Here is a 25643-nt window from a genome sequence, read left to right as displayed (position 1 = left end):
TCTAGTATCCCTTCGTTTTGGCCTTTATCTTTATTTATTTTAAAAAAAAAATCCTGAACGAGAGACACACTGCATCGGCCTCCATCCCCTTCCCTCACCGCCGCCGTCCCCTTGCCCCGCCTCCCCCTTGCCCCGCCTCCCCCTGTTCCTTCGCCGAGCCCCCCTCCCTTGCGACATTCTCCACGCGTCTGGGCCGCACACTGCGTCTTCGCCATCCTCCTCGCGTCGGGGACGCACATCGCGTCGTTGCCATCCTCCTTGCGTCGGGGAAGGTGCCGCCGCCGCCGTTCCTCCGCGCGACCTGAGATGCCGAGGCCGCCATTCTTCCTCCGCACAGCCAGGGACGACGCAAGCACCGACGCCCCCGTCCTCAACTGCATCAGTTCAGTAGTACGCCCCCTGCCCTCGCTCATCCTTGTTTGTTCCTTGCCGACGGTGCCAACCGGCACATAGCAGCCGACTGGTCGCGGCCCGAGGCACCGACCGACGCAGCCCGCAGCGGCCAACCAGCGACTCAGCCCCAAAGGAAACGAGCAACTTCTCTCAACCTCTCCAAAATCCCGAGTCCCTGCCAGTGTTTGATTTGCGAGTTGCGCTGCTGATTTGTCTCGAGTGCTCATATGTCTTGATAAAATTGCCCTTTTTCATGGACATTATCTGCAATTGATGTGAGTCTTGCTTTTTTTACAGGAGAGATTTGCAGGTGTAGTGATATAAGTACTGCTACATGAGGGGAAAAGACCCTGCAAGACAATGCAGGTAATTTCCTTTGATTCTTTCATATCCCTAAATTTCACTTACAACATCGTGGATTCATCTAATTACTGATTTCTACAGCTTAATTTGTATCCAGTGAATAATTCTTGTTAGCACTGGTTAGCATGACATCAATCTGAGTGTAAACTGTATTGAGTGAATCACTGTTAACATGAGAACAATCTGACTGCGTCAAATTTCCAATTTATATCCACAGTGCCTCAAAAGAAATTGTATCTAGTGAAACATTGTTGTTAGGATGAGTGACAACTTTCCTTCAGCCTCGCCTGCTCAGTTATTTGTTTGTAGCTCTGCCACAGAAACACTCTAATGTATTTAAAACTATAGTATTTTTAGAAACCACAGTATTTTCCAAATACTAAGAAAAAACTTAGCTGCCAAACAGGCCCTTAGATTTCCTGATTCACGCGCATCCTTGAAGGGGAGAGTTTAATTGACACATAAGTTTCTCAGTGAAATAAATGCAGGATTCTTCTACTCAAACACTGAACAAGGAGAAAATTAAAGATGGTTTCTTCCGAGAGACGTCAAGTTGATGAACATGTCAATAAGATCATCGAACTGAAAAATAAGGTATTTTGCTTAGTGGGTCCCCTGCTCTCTCTCTCTCTCTCGGAAAAGATTGTGCTTGCGCGTTTCTATGACATGCAGTTTCTCTCAGGAAGTTACAATAGTTTTGTGGTGATCAACCAGAAAACCATTGGTCCTCCATCCATCGATCTCCTAGCTAAAGTAGGGGTAACCAAATCTGACTTGTTACTACATGAATGTTCTATTTCACTTACATTTAACCTTGTGAGCTGTTTGGGGTTCCAGTTTAGTTCAGAATGTGGGTCATGATGTCACCAGCTGAACTTGGAACATGAAAGTTGTTTGACATTATACATAATGCTACTCTATAAGCCATGAAACAGCCAGTTAAGTTTAAGACAAAACCCATGTAGAAACCAGACTTCCTATGGTGGTTCAGTCTGGCAGGCTCATCTTTCCCATATAATTACGGTACACTTGTTTATACTACTTAGATCATGCATCCCTTCAAGGTCAAGTCAGGGGCTCCGGGTTGGCGTCATGATGAGCAGAAGTGGATTAGATAGTTCGTAGTTTTCCTGCACCCGCCACCCCCTCCCCCCTGTTTCTTAGTTCATTATGCATGTATTTTTCATATGCATGAGTTGATAACTCCAGCTGTCCCAAATCTGGTGATGGTTTTTTTCTCGTGTTCTTGCTTCTGCAGGTTCTAAGAATTTTATTCATGGATCAGGAAATTCTAATCTGTGACTTGGTAAATCTCAGTAATTACGATCTCTTGTGTGACATAGAATATTTGAAGATTTTCAAGTTGTTGCACTGAGATTTCTCCTAATACACCATAACACGCATGACTAATAGATCATCCCAAGCAAGAGTAGTACGGGAGCAATCTAACACAAAGCTAGCTAGTGCAGAGACCTCTCGAAAATGGAAATGTTCAATTCAGTATATTCAGTATTATTAGTTAGCTACTTGTCATTTAGTTGCTAAATTCATCTCATTTTTACTATAATATAATTTTTAGTGGTATATGCAAGCTGATGGTTGTTCACAATGAACAGCCACATCTGATTGGTTAAAGGTGGTCTGTGTATTAATATGCAGCTTCTAACGAGCCATCGATATTCAGAACATGTGCAATGCAATTAAGATAAATAGAATACCCTTAGTTTACAAAGAATGGGTGAAGACTTGAAGTCTATGTGTTTGTACTCCATAGCATAGTGATGGCCCTTTTGCTAGCGTGTATTATTATTATTATTTTATAGAGGATGATACTGACATTGCAAGTATATGCAGTTTCCACATCTGAATTTTGGTATTTTTTTACAGAAAATAGACTGGAACACTAAAAACATATATTAATAGTTCATATAGTTTTGAGTTGATGCAAGACGCAAAAATATTTAGTACACGGATATAAATAGCATAATCTGAGATGTTATTTATAAAATCATGTTGGATTTTCCTTTTGTATTCTGATTATTATTTATCGCCTTGTCTATATATAAATCTATGTCTTAATAAATCACATTTATAGGGTGCTTTAATTGTATTTCTATAATAACCTGATTTCTCTAATGTTTGCTCGTATCATGTAGATCACGAAGATAAATTGAGGATGAATGGCTCAGATGTTGATTGCAAGGTTAAGAATGGGGCTACTACAAGATAATTGGAATGCCATTTCAGGATCAAAAAAATTAGAATGTCATTTTTACGATCAATGTTTCAAACATTATAGTTGATTGCAAGGTCAAGAATTGGGCTGCTGATAGATGGTTTCACCTCTTGTAATCTTTGGATCATGTTCTTTGTAATACAACATAGTCAATTTAATAAATGATAACATTCTGTTTATTATATTGTGCCTCCAACCGTCGACATTGCAAGGTCCAGAATTGGGCTACCTATTTGTTATGTCCATTTAAAAATCTGTTTGTCCATGGTGGCCACCAATGCATATGAAGCAGTGATCTGTTTTATTTGTCCATGGTCGCCACCAACGCATATGAAATGTTGTTGAGCACTAACTCTATATGTTGCTAGCTACCAACGCTTCTACACGCAGTTTACCAACAAATGCATATATGTTGTTGTAGACCCTTCCAACGCCACCAACGGCAACACATACTAATCCGTTGGTGTAGACCGTAGCAACACATATATGGACATAACAACGCATTGATGCGTTGCGGAAGCGGGGTTCTTGTTGTAGACTCACGGAAAAATATCACAACACAACTCTAAACACAAATGGTAGTCATACAAGCTCCATATTACAAGCCAGGGGCCTCGAGGGCTCGAATACATAGCTCGATACATAAGCGAGTCAGCGGAAGCAGCAATATCTGAGTACAAACATAAGTTAAACAAGTTTTGCCTTAAGAAGGCTAGCACAAACATCAACGATCGAAGAGGCAAGGCCCCCTGCCTGGGACCTCCTAACTACTCCTGGTCGTCGGTGGGCTCCACGTAGTAGTAGGCACCCTCGGGGTGGTAGTAGTAGTCAACTGGGGTGGCATCTGGCTCCTGGGATCCACCATCTGGTTGCAACAACCAGAAAGAAGAAAGAAGGGGGGGAAAAAGGGGGAGCAAAGCAACCGTGAGTACTCATCCAAAGTACTCGCAAGCATCAGATCTAAACTAAGTATGCATTGGTATCAAATGAAGGGTTGTATCTGTGGACTGAACTGCAGAATGATGTAGAATTAACAAGCATGTTGTAGAATTAATGCCTAGAGATCCTTCCTCGACTCCCTGCGAGAAAACAATCTCGGAGCCACATATCCATCACATATCAAGTATCCATTTCTAGTTGTATAAGATCAGGATACAAGTCTGAACGTCCATTACCGCGGACACGGTATTCGAATATATATCTTCCCTGCAGGGGTGCACCACGTTACCCAACACGCTCGATCACTCTGGCCGGACACACCTTTTGGGGTCAATACCCGGCCTCGGAAGATCAATACGTCTACATCCTAAGCACTCCGGGGTCTGGGCCCATCGCCCGTTGCACTCCGGATCGTTGTGTGCAGGGTGAATACCAGCACCACCCGTGTAGTGGATGGCACGATCCGACCGTGCCACAATGCTTCGGCTGATACCACGACGTCGAGGCCCATAACTATTCTCGTGTGGTGGTTAGTGCGTAAAGGCCAAAGGCCAATTCATAACAAATACCCAAACCTGTTAGTGCATTAACAATTAAAGTAGTGACGGCTGTCGGGACAAGTCCGGAGCTATCACCCCCTCCTGGGTGATACCGCTAAACAGCCAGCCGCCACCGTCACATCACACGGGTGCTCTCCGGGCCCGCCCGGCTTTCACAACGGTCTCAAGTAAAGTCAAGGTAACTGTGTGTCCAGACATCAAGGGGAAAACCCGAGGAATCACCCCCCGTGGATTCCACTCAATGTAATCATCAAGGTGAACGTAAGAGGGACCACCCTCGAGGTTCACACTTGAGGTGTTGCACGTCAGAGCCGTATCGGAATGGTGAAGGAGGAAATCACCCTCATTGACCACGACCGAATAGCTACACTACAGAGATCTCACCAGGAGCGATGTATGAGGTTCCACCCTCGGTACTCGATGGTAACTCTGCAGAGTCGAGCAACAAAAAGGGGCGTGATGTGATGTGAGGTGTCGGGCTCTGGTCGTCGATCACGTTGATCGAGTCATCGACGATGAAGCAGGGGCAGCAAGTACAAGGTGGTGGTCACTGATGGATCTCTAACCAACCTATACTAAGCAGTTTAGGATAAGCAGGTAGGTAACAATAGCAGGTACAAAAGCAGGCTATGCATCAGAATAGGAGCAATCAATTACAGTAGCAAAATCTAATGCAAGCATGAGAGAATGGAATGGGCGATATCGGGATGATCAAAGCGGGGGCTTGCCTGGAAGCTCCACCGAAAGGGAAGAAGGGTCGTCGTCGACGTAGTTGATCACAAGAGCATCAACAACGGTCTCGGGGTCTACCGGAGAGAAGAGGGGGAAGAAACAGTAAATATAATGCAAACAGATGCAACACAGATACATGACAGCGGTAACACGCAGGGCTAGGGGTGTTCTAACGCGGTGCTACACGATACCGGCGAAGGGGGGTAACATCCGAAAAGTTTTCTCGGAGTTAGGCATTTTCAAACAGATGAACCGGAGGGAAAAAGTTCGATGTTGGCTATGCTAGGGGCATGTGACAGATGAACGGAGAGCGTATTCGGATTCGTCTCGTCGTTCTGAGCAACTTTCATGTATAAAACTTTTTCATCCGAGTTACGGATTATTTTCTATGATTTTCTAAATTTTTAAATCATTTTTTGGAATTTCTGGAATTTATATTAATTCGAATTAAAATAGCAAAAACGCTAAGTGCACCCAGGGGCTGACTAGTGGGTCCAGGGGTCCCAGTTGACCAGTCAATGTTTGACTGGTCAACAGGGGATGGGGTCCCCTTCATACGCTACTGATTAAATTAACTAATCTAGTTCATTAGTTTAATTAAGATTAATTAATTAAGTTAATTAATCATTTAATTAATTAATTAATTAATATATATTTTAACATTTATTTTTTATCTAAACAGGGGCGTGGGGCCTCCTGGCAGTGTCACAAGGGCCAGCGGGGCGGGCTACTGGGCGCGGGCTCCCGCCCGAACACGCACGGGCGTGAGGGCACGCCGTGGCCGGGCTGGGGCTGCGCCGACGACGGCGGCGGCAGGGACATGCGTGGGCGGCCGGCGAAGGGGAGGTGGCCGACGCGGATGGGGACGGCGCGGGCGTGGCGCGTGCGTAGGCGAAGCGGGCGGCGCACGGACCCAGGCGGCCTTGGTCGCGGAAGCAGCAGCAGCACGGGCAGCAACGACGCAAGGCAGCAGGTAGCGGCGGCGGGCAGTTGTAGTAGCAGAAGGAGCGGCAAGCGGGAGCAGTTAACAGGGCAAGAAGCATCGACAGCAGCAGCTTAGAACAAGTCCACAGGAGCAACCCGCACGTACAAGCTAGCAAGCAAGCTAGCTAGGAGGTTAATCGATTAACAGTAGCCACAACGTACAACGCGCCGCGCTGGAACTAGCTCTAGTTGATTTCGATCAACTCGACGGAGCAGAACAAGACATCGTGGTTTATTCCAATCAAGCAGCAGTACTGTGCGGCTGCAGTAGAGGCATAGCGGCGTGTGGGCGGCAGTAGCGGGGCGTGGCCTGCGCGCGTCGAGGAACTGGCTTGCGCGACCGGGCGCGGCGGAGAGCCACGGCGGGCGCGGGAAGGAGCAACAGCAGCAGTACGCGGGAGTTCGGGCACGACGGCATCCAAACGAAGGGGAGGGATAGAGGGGTTGGACGGGCAGCTCACCGGGATCCCGTAGTGGTGCAAAGCCAGCTCGGGGAGGGCTTGAGGTGGCCGGATTCGACGGAGCTCGCAGGCGAACGTAGTGGAAGAAGACGGCGATCTGGCGATGGGGAGGGTTCCGGCTCGTTTTCGTCTCCGTAGTGGACGCAGCGGACGACGGCGGTCTTCGTGGACGCAACGACAAGGCGAGAGGTGGCGGGTGGCCGTGGCAGAGTGAGGCGGGCGGCGATGGGCGCCTCGGCGAGAGACATATCTGGAGGAGGGGAGAGGCGGAGAGAGCGAGGAGGGGGCAAGTCGGGTGAGTGGGAGCAGGGGCTGAGGCGCCAGGGGGGAGGTGGAGGCCTTATGCATGCTGGGGCACCGACGACGAAGTGGGCCGATGCGGTTCTAGTCGTCGGGGCACATGGTGGATGTGGTAGGGCGAGATGGCCGGCGATGCGGGCGCACGACAACGGCGGAGAGCGGTGTCGGTGGTGCGGATCTGGCGATGGAGACGAGGGGAAGGGGAATGAGGAGGGGTCGGCTAGGGTTTCGGCCCGATGAAGGTATAGGCGAGGGGGAAGCGGTGGATGGGCGCCACAGCATCGTCCTGTGCCGTGGCGGCAATCGCCGGTGTCCACGGCAATGTGAACAAGGGAGATGGGGAGGGAGCGTGCGTCTGGGCCAGCCTGCTAGGTAGACGGGCCTTAAGGTCCAAGGTAGGAGGGGTTTGCTTTATTTCCTTTGCTTTGCCTTTTAATTTTCTTTTAACATTTCTATTTAATTGTCCAACTTAATTCTCAGATTATTTTAGCTTAATAAAATATTAGACCTACACCTAAATTAGTGTTTTAGTTTAACCCTCTACCGAAAAAGGCTTTACTCACAAATAAAAAATAGTTTACACTTTAGAAATTATAAAAGGCATTTAATTAATTGTTTTGCTACTGTTTTATTTATTTGGGTGCATTTAGTGTTTTATAAAAGTGTGGTTTCTTCACAAACAATACTCATGAATTATTTGCCACAGTTCGCACATTTTAGTTTTGATATTTGAAAACTTTTATTTTTGACGCTAATTTAAATTTGAAATTGAACCGATTTGAATCTAAGCGAGATTTGCAACAGTAACAGGGATGACGTGGCATCATTAGCAGAGAATTACTGTAGCTCAATTATTCGGACGTTACAGAAACCTTCACGATGATCTTTCTTGGAACGAAAGCAATCTAGAAAACTTGGAGTGGAAGTCTAGAACTCCGCGAGGCGGCCACGAGGCAGGAGGCCGCGCCCCCACCCTCGTGGGCCCCTCGTAGCTTCACCGACGTACTTCTTTCGCCTATATATACTCTTATACCCTAGATCGTCCAGAGAGAGCCACGAAACAACTTTTCCACCGCCGCAACCTTCTCTGTACCCGTGAGATCCCATCTTGGGGCCTTTTCCGGCGATCTGCTGGAGGGGGAATCGATCACAGAGGGCATCTACATCAACACCATTGCCTCTCCGATGAAGCGTGAGTAGTTTACCACAGACATTCGGGTCCATAGTTATTAGCTAGATGGCTTCTTCTCTCTCTTTGATTCTCAATACAAAGTTCTCCTCGATATTCTTGAAGATCTATTCGATGTAATACTCTTTTGCGGTGTGTTTTCCGAGATCCGATGAATTGTGGATTTATGAACGGGATTATCTATGAATATTATTTGGTTCTTCTCTGAATTTTTATATGCATGATTTGATATATTTGCAAGTCTTTTCGAATTATCGGTTTACTTTTGGCCTACTAGATTGATCTTTCTTGCAATGGGAGAAGTGCCTAGCTTTGGGTTCAATCTTGTGGTGTCCTTTGCCAGTGACAGTAGGGGCAGCGAGGCATGTATTGTATTGTATTGTATTGTTGCCATCGAAAATAAAAAGATGGGGTTTATATCATATTGCTTGAGTTTATCCCTCTACATCATGTCATCTTGCTTAATGCGTTACTCTGTTCTTATGAACTTAATACTCTAGATGCATGCTGGATAGCGGTCGATGTGTGGAGTAATAGTAGTAGATGCAGAATCGTTTTGGTCTACTTGACACAGACGTGATGCCTATATTCATGATCATTGCCTTAGATATTCTCATAACTATGCGCTTTTCTATCAATTTCTCGGCAGTAATTTGTTCACCCACCGTAATACATGCTATCTTGAGAGAAGCCACCAGTGAAACCTATGGCCCCCGGGTCTATTTTACATCTTATTAGTTTCCCGTCAACTTGCCAATTTCTGTCACCGTTCTTTTTATTTTGCAATCTTTACTTTCCAATCTATACAACAAAAATACCAAAAATATTTACTTTACTATACTTTCGCCGTACTGAATATATGGGAATGTCTACATGCAAGTCACCTGACTTTCGTCATTTGGGTCAGTCGACCATTTCAGGCGGTTGGATGAAGATCCTACTTCTCCTAACCCTTCTTCCTCGCCTCTTATTCTTCCCCTACAGGCCACTGCATGGGCCGCCGACCGAACCACCGGCCCCCGCCCTCCCGTGAACCGCCCACCACCTCTGGTCTTCCGCCACCCCCCGGCCATCCCTCTAGCTAACCGCACCCCCACCCACGTCGTGTTTTGCCTCCGGTGAGGCCCCACCATAGCCCAACGACAGCGCCCCCACAACCATTGTCCCCACCCGAAATCCTAAGATAGATAATGGGGCAGCCCTCCAGCGAGCCCCTTCCTTCCCTCCGGCGAACTCCCAAAAATGGACTGACCCCAAATTGAAATTCAGTCTACTACCATCTAAGCTAATGTGGAATATAAAAGGAGAAAACCATAAGCATTGCGAGTATAGTGGTGAGCGTGCCATGGCAAATCAGAAGGTACAAGCCGGACAAAGGCAACTTCGCAACCAATGTTTGGTTTCAACTAACAAGTAAGATTCTAAGTGATGGACAAGAAATCACAGTAAATCAGTGGCAATCTATTTTCTTGCTGAGATAAATACCTTGAGCAGATACGAAAGAGTACCGCCTCTGGTGTGGCACCGTGTAAGCATCTGCTGAGGCGTTGAGGGTGCTACGGTAGCGATGGCTGTCGGCGGTGTGGAAGTAGATCTAGGAGGGCAAACGGTGGCGGCGAGGGAAATATCCCGGCACAGTGGACGAGACGTCCATACGAGCAGCCTCGGCAAGGTGGACGATGGTGCGGATAAAGCGAGAGGACGCGATGCAAGAATCCTGGTCCGAAGCCGTGGATGAGAGAGGTCGATCTCTTGTAATGGACGACGACATTGGGGTATCAGCTCCGGCATGGTGGAGGAGGACAACGGTGGATGGGGTGGCGGATGGAGGAGACTGGGGTGGAGAGGGTGTTTTGGTGCCAATGGAGTACGAATGGGGAAATGGAGTGAGAGAGGTAGGGGGACCATGTCTTCAGGGCGGGCTTGTCTCAAATGTGAGGAAATTTACAAACTTAGCCCCCGTTTAAAATTTCCTACATCACAGCAATATTAGTCGGTTGGGGATAGGACGGTAATCTCGCATACACCGAATATTTGCCGACAGAGATTTTGGCCGAGGAGAGTTTGTTTTGCCACTCACCGTGTATGAATCAGGGAGGTGAGAGGTGATTTCGACCGAGAAACTGTGTTTGGGCACCCACCGTGTATGAATCCGGGGAGGTGAGGGGTGGAGGAGGTTATGTCACATTTGAGTGAAATTACAAGCTTACCCCTATCAAAACCTATAGAAATCGAGCCGATAGGCTTTGCGTGTCAGGGATAGGCAGTAATTTCCATCTCGAAGATTTTGGTTTCAGGCGGTTACTGCGAGTTTCCCCGCTTCGTTCAAATTTTTGCAGAAAAAAGTGCATGTTTACTATGCCAACTCAATTCGAATCCATTTTGTATTCTTTTTTTGGGCAGGATCCATTTTGTATTTGAATACAAATCTATATACATCATTTTTTTATAAATACTTTCAAAAGCACAACAAAGAATTCTGCACCTTTATATATAAAATATGATTTGCAAATGTAATGATCTCAAAATCATAAGGTTCAATTCAAATTTTTTAAACCAAATTATGTTCAACTTTGAACTCAAATTTTTGAAACCAAATTATGTTCAACTCAAATGTATGGATCGGTAATACCAATAAATTAAATAACATACACACGCGCAAATTCAAATTAGTATGCATGTTTGATAGATCAATTTTGGTTCGAGTATGAATCACATGTACCATCATCTGGAATTCAAATTTTTGAATCCCTTTTATGTTGACGTCTTCTATACACACAACTAAATATTTGAATATCGTTTCATGCCCATCTCTCTCTAGGTCTCTCTCGTGTGCTCCTTCATTTGTGTACCGATCAGACAAACTCTCTCCACCCTCTCTCTCTCTCTCTCACACACAACTCCCCCTTTGGACCCCCCTACTGACTACCGTCTCTCTCTCACACACACACACAAAACTCTCGCTTTCGCACCCCCGACTCGTATCTCTCTCACAAACATTGATCGACCAACCTCTAGATAGGTTTATCCATCTACCGCACATTTTCGCTCCTTATATCTATGTAGTTTTTTCGTCCCTTCTTGAGACACGCCCTCTCGACCGTGCACACACACAATCACCTCATTTTATGGTAATACCTCTCGCACTTCGTGTGTTTGTCACACACACACACTCTTTCCACCTCCTCTCTCCCTCTCTCTCACACACATATGGGCTTTTTGCAACAATGTCCCACTTCTCGAATCTTTAAACCTACCACATTCCTCCCTTATCTCATCAAAACAACCAAAGGAATATATTTTGAGTGAAACATAAGATATTTTTAGTGATATATGTATATCAAAATATTTTTTTCTCTACTCTCCACTCTTAGAAAAAACAGTGTTGGTGATGATGGTGTGCCTGCCATCCTACAATATAGACCGTCCGATCTATATCTGATGGATAGAAAGCAAACTATGGCAATTTTGCAAAAAGATACCCGCACCCCTCTTCACATTTGCAGATAAGGCCTTCCCTCATTCATCTTTGTCTCCCACAAGATAAACAACTCGTATAAATGCATCTTGATGCTCCGTGCAACGCATGGGCCTCTTGCTAGTGTATATGAAAACTAGACTGCTTTCTATCAAATTGGTGAATATGTATTACTCTACTTTGGATGCGTTGCAATGCATTGGCACATTGCCTTAATGTATAATTTTTTGGACACCGGACAAACGCTGGAGTACATATACGAAGAGAAGAGGCACCCACACACACTCTGTCTCTCGTTGTCTTGCACACATGAGAGTTATGTGAGGCACAGTAAATAAATAAACCCATAGGTGCGCGATTGCTGCATGCGCAGGTACCGGGTACGTGGTGGAGCGCACCTTTGTAGGAATAGTCAGCTCGCATGATAATTTGATCCGTAGGAGTTGATGGTCGAGGACCACAAGTGAACGACCTGGAGGTGGTGGCTCGGCAGTCGCCACTAATCGAGTTGCCACGTTTAAAATATCATTTTTTAGCGGGGTAATAGTTCTGATTTTCAATGGCGTGTTATACTATTTTCTAGAACGATTGGTATGGAGCGAAAATGGAATTCATCAGTACTACGTCCGCCCTGGTTTACTAGTCCCCATCGTATTTTGGGTCAAAGTTTGTCCACGAATTTTACTTGTAAAATGTTAATGCAAAATGAGATTTTCTTATACCCAAACAAAAAAGGACTGGAGGGAGCGATTGCTCTCACACGGACGCGACCTCTCACTGGCGTAGGCACTGAACCGGCACGCCGGCCAAGAGGGCCCCACTTGCTCCACGCCAGGCTGAATACGCCTCCTCGCCGCATTCAACCGGCTTTAGACTGCCCCTACCTCCATTGAATCCGCGCGTGTGCCGGCAACACGTCCTTCCGCGAGCCGGCCAGCATTTTAGAACACAACGCTGGTTGGCTCCTCTCGTCTGCCCGCTATTAAATAAGGCTAGACGCCTGGCAAGAACTGCACCACAACGCCGCTTCCCATATCCTCCTTGCAGCATTTTCTCCACACTCTCCATAGCATCCGATGAGCAGGAAGACGAGTTCTCCAGCATAAAAGTCAGCTGGGTGCCCTGACGAGCCAGGCAACTCGCTGCCCCACCTCCCTCCCTGCCCTAGGCCGTCAGTACCATGGGAGAGGCTACAAGTGGGCAAGCGGAGGAGCAAGCCGCCGCTCCAAGCTGGCCCCTAGTGCATCAACTCGACGTTCCAAGACTGCTCGCAGAGGAGTGGCCAGTTGCTGCACGCCGGCACACGGGGAACCACGACGTCTAGTGCACCGTGGCTGGCCACGCCGTTCGATGCAAACGTTGGTGAAACCGCAGTATGCCGGCGAAGGTGGCTAACACGTCCGCGGCCACCGCCAACACCGAGAAATAGTAGACTACGAGAGCCGCCGCCGCTCGGAACCCATGAAGGTTATGACCACCGCGTCGCCAGCATAGACACCTGGTGTGTTGCCCGGTTTGACTCAAAACATCATGGACCCCAGCCGCGGCCGGCATTAGAAATTGTACCTGCTTCCAGAAGTTATTCGCGTTTAGTTAAAAAATGTCCAAAATATAATTAATTTCGTATGGTCTTGTTTTGTTGTGCTTGCACTGGTAGTAAGAACTAGAGATTTTTCTTTATTTATAACTCTCCTCACAATTTTTTTGCTTTGAAGTGAATCATGGTTGTGGACATTATCTATGAATGTGAAGATATCTGTGAACATGAGTTTGATGTGGAAGTGGAACTTGGAATGTTGGTCTTGCGTATGAACTATACCATGTCCAATGGTTTGTCTGTTATTGTTCGGAAAGTAATGGCTGTTATTATATGACCCAGAAAAATATATTTTGTTCCACATCTCGGCATCACAGACTTACATACATCTTTGCACAGACATCACAACATGCATGCTGACTGGATAAACATTTGAACCTAGCTATTATGAATGAAAATTTCTATTGACAACTGTTTTAGATAGTAGGAGAAGCCTACCTGTTCTGCCTCTTATAGCTTCTTTCTGGCTTCTTCCATCTCTTCTTTGGCTTGGGTGAAGAGAGCATCCGATTGCTCTTTTCGCTTCTTCGGGAACTCGGCTACATTCTCAAGGGCTGCCGCATGCTTTCTTTCAGCCTTTATTGGAGCAACGAGGACACAAACAGTTGACAACTCCACCTGGCTTGTGAGTAATCCAGCATCATCTGGGAATTTTTACCTTATGTCTAATGCGGCATCATTATGGAAATGGGACCTTGTGTGTAATCCACACTACTAGGGAAAACCTTATACATAGAAATTTAGCAGTAGCGTGTGTAAAAAATGAGCGCTAGTGCTAAATAGCAGTAGCGCGCGTGCGAAAACGGCGCTACAGATAAAATAGTAGCAGTAGCACGTGCACGTGAAAAAGCGCTACCACTAATATTCCTTGCTAAAACGATAGGCTACGCATAGCAGTAGCGGTCTTGAGAGAAGCGCGCTATCGCTAGGACATAAGTAGCAGCGCGTTTCGCACGGAAAGCGCTACTGCTAATGGAAATAAAATAAAATGAAAAACAAATGGAAAAGTAAATGAAAAAGAAAGAAATAGAAAAAGGAGAAAGGAAAAAAAATAAAATGTAGAGCAAAATAAATGAAAAAGCGAAAAAAGGAGAAAGGCGTAGCAGTAGCATTTGTTCGTATGAGGCGCTATAGCTAACGTAGCTGCAGCACGTTTCCTAGACCCCCGCTGTAGAAACAGAAAAGGAAATAAGAAATATGAAGGAAATTACATAGCTATAGCAGTAGCGCGTTTTGTGAAAATCGACATAGCTAACTTAGCTATAGCGCGTTTTGCGAAAAGCGCTACCACTAAGTTTGACTTAACCAAAACCCCGTTTCCCCCCGGCCACCACTTCTCCCCCAAATCCCTCGACCCACCCCGCCGCCGTCTGCCCGATTCGCCGTCGCCCCACTTCGCCGTCGTCTCCTGCCGACGTCAACGCCCCCGGAGCCACCAGAGCCACGCGCCGTCGACGCCACCGGAGCCGCCCCCAACGCCGCGCGGCCTCATCAACGCCACCGGAGCCGCAGTCGACGCCACCGAATCCTCCCTCGCCACAACTGCCTCCATCGCCGTCACCGGAGACGCCCATGCCTCCCTCGCCACCACTGCCTCCCGTGCCACCACCGGAGCCATCCTCTGTAAGCCCCCACCCCTCCTCTCTCTCTCTAAATTAGTTAGCTTAATTTAGTTAGGAAAAGAATTTAGATAGGGCTTTAACAGAGACGCCCCTGCCTCCCTTGCCACATCTGCCTCCCTCGTCGTAGGAAAAAATTGTATATGCTTAACTAGGGTAGTAGGGTTAGGGTTGTAGTGTTTAATTACAAATGTTAGGAAAGTAAGGTTTAACTAGATGTTAACTAGGGTGGTAGGATTTAGTTTAGAGAAAAAAATCAATATAAAAATATAAATTTCTATTAGTGTTGCAAGTCTAGTAGGTTCTTAATTTTTAGTGAATTTTTATTAGGACAAAAATTTAGGACATAATTTGAGTTCTAGGTTCATAATTTGAGTTCTAGGGTTCATCCATCTATATTTGGTTTTTGAATTGAGTTTCAGAGAGCATGAGATTTGTGTAGATTTTCTTGAAGTGTCAAACACTAGGAGATGCAAATTTGAAGTGGTCATGATATATGAAAAATCCTCAATTGTGTTTGCTCATTGATCATAATCGAGATTGAAGTGGTTCGATTGTGCCCAAGTGGCCTTTTGTTGTTTCCAGGGAATGAAGCCGAGTGGCCTATGTTTTGCCGGAATGTTGATTCATTTCCGTTCCGGCAAATTTCAGGTTCTCGATTTGTCCACTTTTTAGCAAAGTTCATGCCGAAATTTTCCGTGAATTTCGGCATGACTTGTGCTACAAACTAGGACATATCGAGTGCCCGGGATTTGCCGCACCGGGAAGGAGTCAACGTTCCTGCAAAACAATAGGCCTTTTTATGTCATTATTCATTTTATTAGGTCTAGAATTAATTGACTAGATTTAATTGTAGGAAACATGGCTAGCAACGATGAAGGACAGGGTTCTGGTGATTGCAACGACGTCTACCGGGCGGCAGACGAATTTTTGAGCCTTGCCGACGAGACTGAGACCGGCGCTGATCCGGCGTTGAGATTGAGACCGGCGCTGAGACTGAGACCGGCATCGAGACCGGCGCTCAGACTGAGACCGGCGCCGAGACTAGCGGAGCCGGTGTAGAACCGAAAGCAAAGAGGCAACGGCTTCCTAACAAGCTCAGGACTACTAGACTGGTGGTCACGGAAGTGGACAACGACAATTTTAAGCCAAAAGCGCCCCAGGAAGCGCGCGCATGCTACAGCAATCAAATAGGCTGCATCGTACGGACAACCGCCACCATCAACGATGAGAAACTACAGAAGATAGATAATATGAGGCGCTCCCTCCTAAAGAAGTTTCACCAGATATTCTTGTTCCCGGGCCGGAATGAAAAGGATTATAAAGATCCAGATAAGGACCCGGCAATGAAGAAGATAAACAAACACGCCATGACCAAGTTTAGCGACGCGTTGGCCGCCTGTAAAACAAGGGTGAAAGCAAGGATCATCGACAAGAAGGAACCCTACTCCGAGATTGTAAAGGATAATCCGACGATCACAGAAGAGCAGTTTCAAATATTCAAGGCGGCTTGCGAGGCCGAAGCTGCCAAAAAAAGTCTAAGTACATGAAGGGGCTTCAACAGAGGAACATTGGGAGCCACCACCTGGAAGCCGTGGTTACGGCGGGAAGAGGTCCAAATGGGCCAAGGAGGATGCGGAAGCCGCGAGTCTGGGCATCCCAGACCCCTTGGCGGAGTTCACTGTCCCGCAAGAGCGTGACGTCCTCAGGGCCCGGCACCGTTGGGACCCAGTGAAGAAGGTTTTCGAGACGAACGCGGTCACGACGGAGTTCATGAGACTACTGGTAATTTTAGTTTTTGATCAATTCGACTGCACGTTAGTCATATTTGTAAACGATCCTTGTGCCTTTTGCAGAGAGAGCAGCACAGGATTGCGGCCGAAAGCGACTCGCCGTCTGAGGCGTTGGCGAGGCCCAAGTGGGACACTCCATTCAACAGGGCGTTGAACGTATTGAAACGACTCCTAGTGGATACTCGACCATCGTATGGACGCGTGCACAGTGTCGGAGACGGCGCCATGTGGAAGAATTACTACAGTGAGACCAAGGAGGAGAGAAAGGAAAGACGGAGGTTAACCGAAGAAAACATCGACAAGAAGGTTGAGATTGCGGTTTAGAAGAAATCATCTCATACAGTCACAACAGCGGTAGTTGCCGCAAAACAGATGGTTGTAGATATGTCTACTTCCTTGGTTCCGGCCGTTTTCAATTGGACCAGGCAAAATCCAGAAAAAATTGCAGCGGACTTTCCCCTTGCTGACTTCTTGGGGAGTAGCTCGACTAGCGTTGCACCAGCACCTGCAGCTGCACCTGCTCCCGCACCGGCTCCTGCACCGGCTCCCGCACCGGACGTGCTCGGCGGTGCTTCGTCTTTGGCTGAGCTCGACGCCCTCACGGTATCTGTCACACCTGCCCCTTCAATAAATGTATAATCTCCCGTTTTCGTTGCCTTTCGGATGTCTCACGTCGCAGACTTTTCTTTGCAGGCCGATGAAACCCCGTGCACCATATTGTACACCATCGGCGACCAGAAGGTGGACGTGGGGAAGGCGACGATAATGAAGCCGAAGGAACCATTGTTCCACAGTCGGCCGATCCCCCCGAACGTCTTCATGGTTTCCGTGGCCGGTGTCAAACCGGGGCACGAGAATTTGCCTCCTCTGGTACTAGGGGGGATGACGATGAGACCCCGCGGCGGCTTGGTGATTGTTGCAATGGGTGGGTCCTATTGTGGCCAAAGAGTATGCTTCGTTGGAGGCGGCCGGGAGCACACCCGGCCCACGAGCACGCAGCCTCAGCAAGGTGTGAATATCAACACCCCACCTACCCAATTAGCGTCGGGTGTCGGGTTGGGTGATAGCGGACGGGGTAAGGAAGAGGCTCCATTAGTCGCTAATGATGTCGCCATGGATGAGGATGAGGATGACGATGGCACTCAACAGTATGTCTATCCTGGCGCCTACTCAGGGTTTGAGCGTCATGAGTCGGTGCCTGAATTTCCGCCTCCGGAGGCTCAACGTATTATAGACGACCTTCCGGAAAAGAAGCCTAGGAAGAGAGCGAGGAAAGGCAAGAAAGTTCATTCTATGATCCAGCCGCCTCAGCAGCCTCGGGTTCAAGACCGTATAGATATCACCAGTGCGGATAAATTGCATATCCCCGGTCAACAAATCCTACCTGCAGCAGCGCTAAGTGCCAGATTTGGCGATCTAAGGAGTCTTCATGACGATGTGCTGCGGATAGAGAAAGGCCTCATCGCCTCGAAAGATCCAGGATACCCACTTTACGTGGTTAACGTTCCACGGCAATTGTCGTACGTTGACCTCTTCCCCGCGGATAAGTTCTTCCTTCGATTCGATTACATATTCGACATGTTTCACGTGAAGAAGCTGGATTTTACGTTTGTCCGCCTTTATGCCTTGCACATGAACTACATCATCGGGGTTGAGAAGATACCTCATATCTGTGTCGTTGACCCGTACTTCATGCACGAGAGCTTCTTGGGAGTCTGCGCAAAGCACCGTGAATACGCGAGGGAATACATCGTCGATTTCATGCTCGCCAATAAGGACAAGGAGGCGATTCTCGTGCCTTATCATCCCCTGTAAGTCATCCGCGCAGATATCCTTCCTTCGATTTCAATCATTCATTTGCACGGTGGAGGCTAACTAATTTGAGGTGTACTTATTTTGCGCAGCGGCGGGCGCGTGATAACCCACAAGTATAGGGGATTGCAACAGTTTTCGAGGGTAGAGTATTCAACCCAAATTTATTGATTCGACACAAGGGGAGCCAAAGAATACTATTAGCAGTTGAGTTGTCAATTCAACCACACCTGGATAACTTAGTATCTGCAGCAAAGTATTTAGTAGCAAAGTAATATGGAAGTAACGGTAACAGTAGCAAAAGTAATATTTTTGGGTTTTGTAGTGATTGTAACAGTAGCAACGGAAAAGTAAATAAGCGAAGAACAATATGTGAAAAGCTCGTAGGCATTGGATCGGTGATGGAGAATTATGCCGGATGCAGTTCATCATGTAACAGTCATAACATAGGGTGACACAGAACTAGCTCCAATTCATCAATGTAATGTAGGCATGTATTCCGAATATAGTCATACGTGATTATGGAAAAGAACTTGCATGACATCTTTTGTCCTACCCTCCTGTGGCAGCGGGGTCCTAATGGAAACTAAGGGATATTAAGGCCTCCTTTTAATAGAGTACCGGACCAAAGCATTAACACATAGTGAATACATGGACTCCTCAAACTATGGTCATCACCGGGAGTGGTCCCGATTATTGTCACTTCGGGGTTCCCGGATCATAACACATAGTAGGTGACTATAGACTTGCAAGATAGGATCAAGAACTCACATATATTCATGAAAACATAATAGGTTCAGATCTGAAATCATGGCACTCGGGCCCTAGTGACAAGCATTAAGCATAGCAAAGTCATAGAAACATCAATCTCATAACATAGTGGATACTAGGGATCAAACCCTAACAAAACTAACTCGATTACATGATAAATCTCATCCAACCCATCACCGTCCAGCAAGCCTACGATGGAATTACTCACGCACGGTGGTGAGCATCATGAAATTGGTGATGGAGGATGGTTGATGATGACAACGGCGACGGATTCCCCTCTCCGGAGCCCCGAACGGACTCCAGATCAGCCCCCCGAGATGTTCTAGGGCTTTGCGGCGGCTCCGTATCATAAAACGCGATGAATCCTTCCCTCTGATTTTTTCTCCCCGAACACGAATATATGGAGTTGGAGTTGAGGTCGGTGGAGCGTCAGGGGGCGCCCAGGGGGGCAGGTGCGCCCCCCACCCTCGTGGACAGGTGGAGGCCCCCCTGACGTGGATTCTTCTTCCAGTATTTTTAATATTTTCCAAAAATATGTTCCGTGGAGTTTCAGGTCATTCCGAGAACTTTTGTTTCTGCACATAAATAACACCATGGAAAGTCTGCTGAAAACAGCGTCAGTCCGGGTTAGTTCCATTCAAATCATGGAAGTTAGAGTCCAAAACAAGGGGAAAAGTGTTTGGAAAAGTAGATACGATGGAGACGTATCAGCGCGCCATCCTCATCATCCTCTACCCCCGATACTCCCACGCTCTTTACTTGGACTCGTCGAAGAACATTAACAAAAAGGATTACACCCACATCAAGGATGTTCTCGACAGTGCTATGTTTTACTACGAAGCACGGGGTGGAGAGGTCCAGGACAAGAAGAGAAGGGGCGGTAGGCTCGCCTTCGGCCATAAGACCGACTTCTGCTGCATCCAGCAACCGAGTGGTTCTCTTAATGATGGATTCTATGTCCTACACCACATGCTGGAGTACAGACGGGATCACCAGAACCTTCGCATGTCACCTACATCCGGCGATGCCCATATTCTGCAATGGGTAAAGAACGTAGGAGATATCAACGATCATCGACTTTGAGCCGAGTTCTATCACATCCAGCGCGAACTTGCCCAAATCATCATGAAGGAGGTCGTCGGAAAAACAGGGATGTTCTACGAAGAAGGACAAATGTCACGGGAAGACGTCCGAACACGGGTAGCCTCTCAGTGTCTCGACCTGAAGCCTTTCACTAGGCTCGGGGACTATCTCCCTGACTTGGATGGATGGCACGACATGTTGGAGTGATTGTCGATATATGACAATGTGTCCGTTTAGTCCCGTATGACGAAACTTTGAGTTATGCACGATGAAACTTTATTCGTTATGTAATTAAACCGTCCTCCTCGACTAGCGACGATCACTCTAGTTAGGGCATTTTGGGTACGATCAACTTTGTTATTTATGCTTATGATATGTTGCTTCTATTTTTGCCAAGTCTGTCTCTTTCTGTTGCTCAACTATATATGTTTCATATCATCGACTCATGTGACGATGCAGGTGCATAGATCATCGATGGCGAAGAAGTGCTACGCCAGGAGTATATATACGGCGAGTGGCCGGAGTGTCAGGCCCAGGTGTACCAATTTCCGGTTTCTGAGCGACAGGCAGTAGTTAGTTTAGGTTCACGCTAATGCGAGAGAGGGATACAAACTCATGTACTGTATAGTTCCGCTCTCACTCAAAGTGATAGCTCTTCTCGCGTATATCATTGTTTAGATGGATGACGATGTAGTTGCAAGTAATCGAGACTTGTATCGCTATTTTCGAGATGATGACGAGATACCACTTTGTGTTGGATGATGATTATGATGAGACTATTTGTATGTATATGCTATGATTACATTTGTGGCCTCGCAGCCATTTGTACGTGTATCATGATGACATTTGTATCTGCTAAAGATTCTTGTATAAAGCTTGTTCAAATACAAAACAAATATGCAGAAAAAAAACAAAAAACTACTAAAATTAGCAGGAGCGAGTGGAGAAAGTTAGCAGCAACGTGACAGTAGCAGTAGCGCGTCCAGCCCAAGCACGCTAGAGCTATTAGCAGTAGCGAGCTTGCACGAAGCACGCTCCTGCTACACTTGTATACCAGTAGCGCGGGCGCCCACGCGCTGCTGCTAAGTGTTAGTTGTCTCTACTACGACACATGCGCGCCTCTACATCCACTAGTATATATGTACGTACACGTTCGCGACCATAATGACAACGCTACGTACGCTTCGACCAGGTGGGTCCTGACTGTCATGCACTTCCTTGCGTGCGAAGATGTAGCTGGTGGGTCCCAGCAGTCAGGGGGCGAATCATTTTGTTTTTTTGCCCGGATGCACTTCCTTGCGCGCGAAGGTGTAGCTGGTGGGTCCCAGCAGTCAGGGGGGAACATTTTTTCGCGAAATACGGTGGCCCGTCCGGTGGGTCCCCGCTGTCAGGTGCAGGAATAATTATTTTGCGCGTAATAAGGAGGCACTTCCTTGCTACGGCCGTGGACCCAGCTGTCAGCGTCTCCACGCACAGTACTCTTCCGATGGAAGTCGGTCGTTGACCACATTGACCACGCCGCGCCGAGAGCACCACGGCGGTGGACGATGGCGAGGCCTAGGAAGGGGACGACATGGAGGCAGGGAAGACTCGGTAGTTGTTTCCCACGCAGAGGGGAGTACGACTGTACGAGGGTTTACTGGTTCGTCTGCCATCGCCGGAGAATAACAGCAGGTGTGGGTGAGTAGAGGGATGGCTAGGCCAGCGATGGGAGTACGGTGGGGCGGTGAGGCCTGCGCGGCAGCACAGCCGGCCGCGGGGAGGAGGGAGCAGGCAGTCCCGTCGGCGCTTTTTTGAGCGGCTGGAGCAGGAAGAGCAGAGATTGAAGAGCACGACGGCTGTTGGATGGACATCCAACAGTCAGTGCTTGTGCGTCAACCTTTTTTTAGGAAAGCCTCAAATCTGTGGAAAACAGCATACAGCCCATCTGCCATTATTTCTAATAATTACAGCCCATTTGCTAATTCTTAAGGTTTTCTTGGAGCCCATATTCTTTTTGTTAGCATTACAGCCCATATTGTGGCCACGGTTAAAAAATTATACGAAATTTTGCATATTTCGGTGCGGTCCAAACTGTTTTTAATCCCGAAATTTTGACTCATATTCAAACTGATTTTAAAATAAATGTATATCAATATAAAATCCAACAAATTCTCCACGCATAAAAATTAATGTAATTTAAAATCTTGAAATGAAAAAAAGATATTTGAAACCAATTGCCGGTTTGATGTGTTTTAAAAATGTACAGCCCATTTCTCATTACTGATGGGCCATTTTCTCGGCCAGCCGAATGAAAGCTCTCCTCGTCTTGAAAGATTTGCAGCCCAACAGGCCTGACAAAACGACTTACTTGGCAAATCACAAAAAAACCGGGCTGTGGCCGTGGACCCAGCTGTCAGCCTCTCCACGTACAGTACTCTTCCAATGGAAGTCGTTCCTTGACCACGTTGACCACGCCGCGCGGAGAGCACCACGGCGGTGGACGACGGCGAGGCCTAGGAAGGGGACGACGCGGAGCCGGGGAAGACGCGACAGTGGAAGCCCGCGTGGAGAGGAGTACGAGGGTTCACTAGTTCGGCTGCTGTGTGAGGCTGTCGTCACCACAGGGCCTGGCCAGCGGTGGAAATAGTAGGGGGCGGTGAGGCCTCTACGGCAGCACAGCCGGCCACGGGAGGCAGGAGCATGCGGCACGACCGGCGCTGCTTTGGGCGGCTGGAGCAAGAAGACCAGAGGTTGAAGAAGCACTACGGCCGTTGGATGGACATCGTATGGTCACTAGAGCTAGAATCGTTCATATTGACTAAGTTGACAAAGCCCTTCGTCCCCGTCAACTTAGTAGGCCCACAAGTCAGCCTCCCACCAAGGTGGGTCCTAGCTAGCCGGGGGAGTATTCATTTTTTGTGCGTAATAAGGAGGCACTTCCTGTGGGTCCGAGCTGACAGCGGGGGGAACGTTTTTTCGCGAAATACGGTGGCCCGTTCGGTGGGTCCAGCAGTTAGGGGGAAACGATTTTTTCGCAAAATACTGGTGGCCCGTCCGGTGGGTCCCCGCTGTCAGGTGGAGGAATAATTATTTTACGCGTAATAAGGAGGCACTTCCTTGCGGCCGCCGTGGACCCAGCTGTCAGCCTCTCCACGTACAGTACTCTTGCGATGGAAGTCGGTCGTTGACCACGTTGACCACGCCGCACCGAGAGCACCAGGGCGGTGCACGACGGCGAGGCCTAGGAAGGGGACAACGCAGAGCCGGGGAAGATGCAGCAGTGGAAGCCCGCACGGAGAGGAGTACGAGGGTTCACTGGTTGCTGCGGTGTGAGGCTGCCGTCGCCGCAGAATAACAGGGGGTGTGGGTGAGTGGAGGGATGGCCTGGCCAGCGGTGGGAGTAGTATGGGGGCGGTGAGGCCTTCGCGGCAGCACAGCCGGCCACGGGAGGCAGGAGCAGGCGGCATGACCGGCGCTGCTTTGGGCGGCTGGACCAAGAAGACCAGAGGTTGAAGAAGCACTACGGCCGTTGGATGGACATTGTACGGTCACTGAAGCTAGAATCGTTTATATTGACTAAGTTGACAAAGCCCTTGGTACGCTCCAAGTTAGTAGGCCCACAGGTCAGCCTCCGAAACGGTGCGCCCCAGATGTCAGGGGGAGGAATCATTTTTTGGGCGGCCGAAGGTAAGAATATCCGAGATTGAAGAAGAAGCACGACATCCGTTAGATACGGCCACTGCTGCTAGAACCGTGTGTTGACTATAATAAGTTGACAAAGCCTTGCATACGCGTCAACTTATTTTTTTAGGGGACGCGTCACTTAGTAGGCCCACAAGTGTGTGGCAGAGAACTTATAGCCCATTTGCGTTTTGTAAGAATGTACATCCCATTTTTGAATTCTAATGGAATTTACAATAGCCCATTTACAGTTTGTTAAAAGTACAACCCATTTTCTAGCTAGGACAATGATTAATAATTTCAACCAACCGTTGAAGACAGAATTCAATAAAATTTCCCACATTTTGATGGGATCCGAAATATTTTTATCCCGAAATTTCTAGTCAGATTAAATATAAATTTGTATTACGTAAAAATCCAACGAAACATTGCGCGCGCAACAATGAAAATTTAAGATTCTCAAAATCCATAAATAATATTTTATAAACTAATTTCGTGTTTGGTGCATTTTTTTATAGTTACTGCCCAGTTTTTATAATTACATCCCATTTATTATTTTTTAAAGCCCATTTTCCTGTTAAGCCTAATGCATCCCTCCTAGGAAAGATTTGCAGCCCAGCGGGGCGGAGAATAACAAGTTGACCTTGCCAGGGTATTCCTCAAAAAGACGTATAGCTGGGCTAGCCATTTTCATCTTGAAAAAATTAGCATCTGGGCTGGATATCTGGCCTGGGCTAGACGGGCCACAGCCTGCCCACTTAATACCCTGCTGTCCTCTGAACAACAACGAAATCATCGCCAAGAAAAACTCTGCAGTGCTCACGTCTCAAAAACACAAATACTGCTCGAGCTGCTTGGTCCCAGCTGTCGGCCGCACCTTGTGCAATTCTCTCGTTTATATTGACTACATAGGTTGACAATGGTGTGGGACCTTGATGTCAAGAAACCAGGAGAAAGCAAAAAAAATATAGTTGTACATAATAAGGAGGCACTTGCGTACGTACGGCTATGGCCCTAGTGGGTCCCTAGTGTCATCCAGTCAAAATAAAGTCATCTCCTGAATCCTCATGTTCGTTGACGATGTTAACAATGCTCGGTGCCACGGCGAGCGCAACAACTCGAAGGACAACGGAGAGGGCCTCGCGGGCCCTACGGATGGTCTGATACAACGCCCGCTGCTCATTCAGGAAGCCAGGATCATCGGACACCTATGAGCACCTTCGAGAAACTGAGACGGCATGAAACGGTAAGGCCGCGCTTGGGAGCTCTAGTTTATTTCAAACATGTATTAACATACAAGTGACTCGTCATCGGAAACAACGCGTAAAATACAGGCGTAATGAAACCGAGGGCTCGGGGTCTGTAAGTAAAACCAGCGGGCTACGCGTGTAATTTGAGAGACCAGTGTATATTTTACGAGCACTGCTATATGGACGACATTACCAGACGGTACATGCACGACGTGAGTATCATGCCATCCATGGGCAAGGCTGAAACAGCAGCTAACGGCTGGATTAGCAATCATCCGAGTGTCGTTCAGCGTTTTTATCGTGTGTGAAGTACTTCCGATATTTTACTAGTCGAAATCGACCAACCAAGCGCCTTCGCCCGAGACCATCTGCTTTAATTTACAAGCGTCAGTTTTACAAGCGGTTTTGGTTGGAAAACGA

At 47.5% G+C, this 25643-nt stretch overlaps 1 long non-coding RNA gene across 1 annotated transcript; it reads left to right on the top strand.

Moving 5' to 3' along the window:
- Positions 1-71: 71 nt before the first annotated feature.
- LOC123170152 (uncharacterized) lies at positions 72-3174 on the top strand. Its single transcript, XR_006485058.1, has 5 exons — positions 72-390; positions 691-759; positions 1231-1350; positions 2015-2062; positions 2913-3174. It is a non-coding gene; the product is annotated as an uncharacterized lncRNA (long non-coding RNA).
- The last annotated feature ends 22469 nt before the right edge of the window (positions 3175-25643 follow it).

This window comes from Triticum aestivum, chromosome 7D, assembly GCF_018294505.1.
Source record: "Triticum aestivum cultivar Chinese Spring chromosome 7D, IWGSC CS RefSeq v2.1, whole genome shotgun sequence".
Classification (NCBI taxonomy): Eukaryota; Viridiplantae; Streptophyta; class Magnoliopsida; order Poales; family Poaceae; genus Triticum; species Triticum aestivum.
Note: the sequence above shows the minus strand (reverse complement) of the source record. Positions and strands in the feature narration are given on the sequence as shown.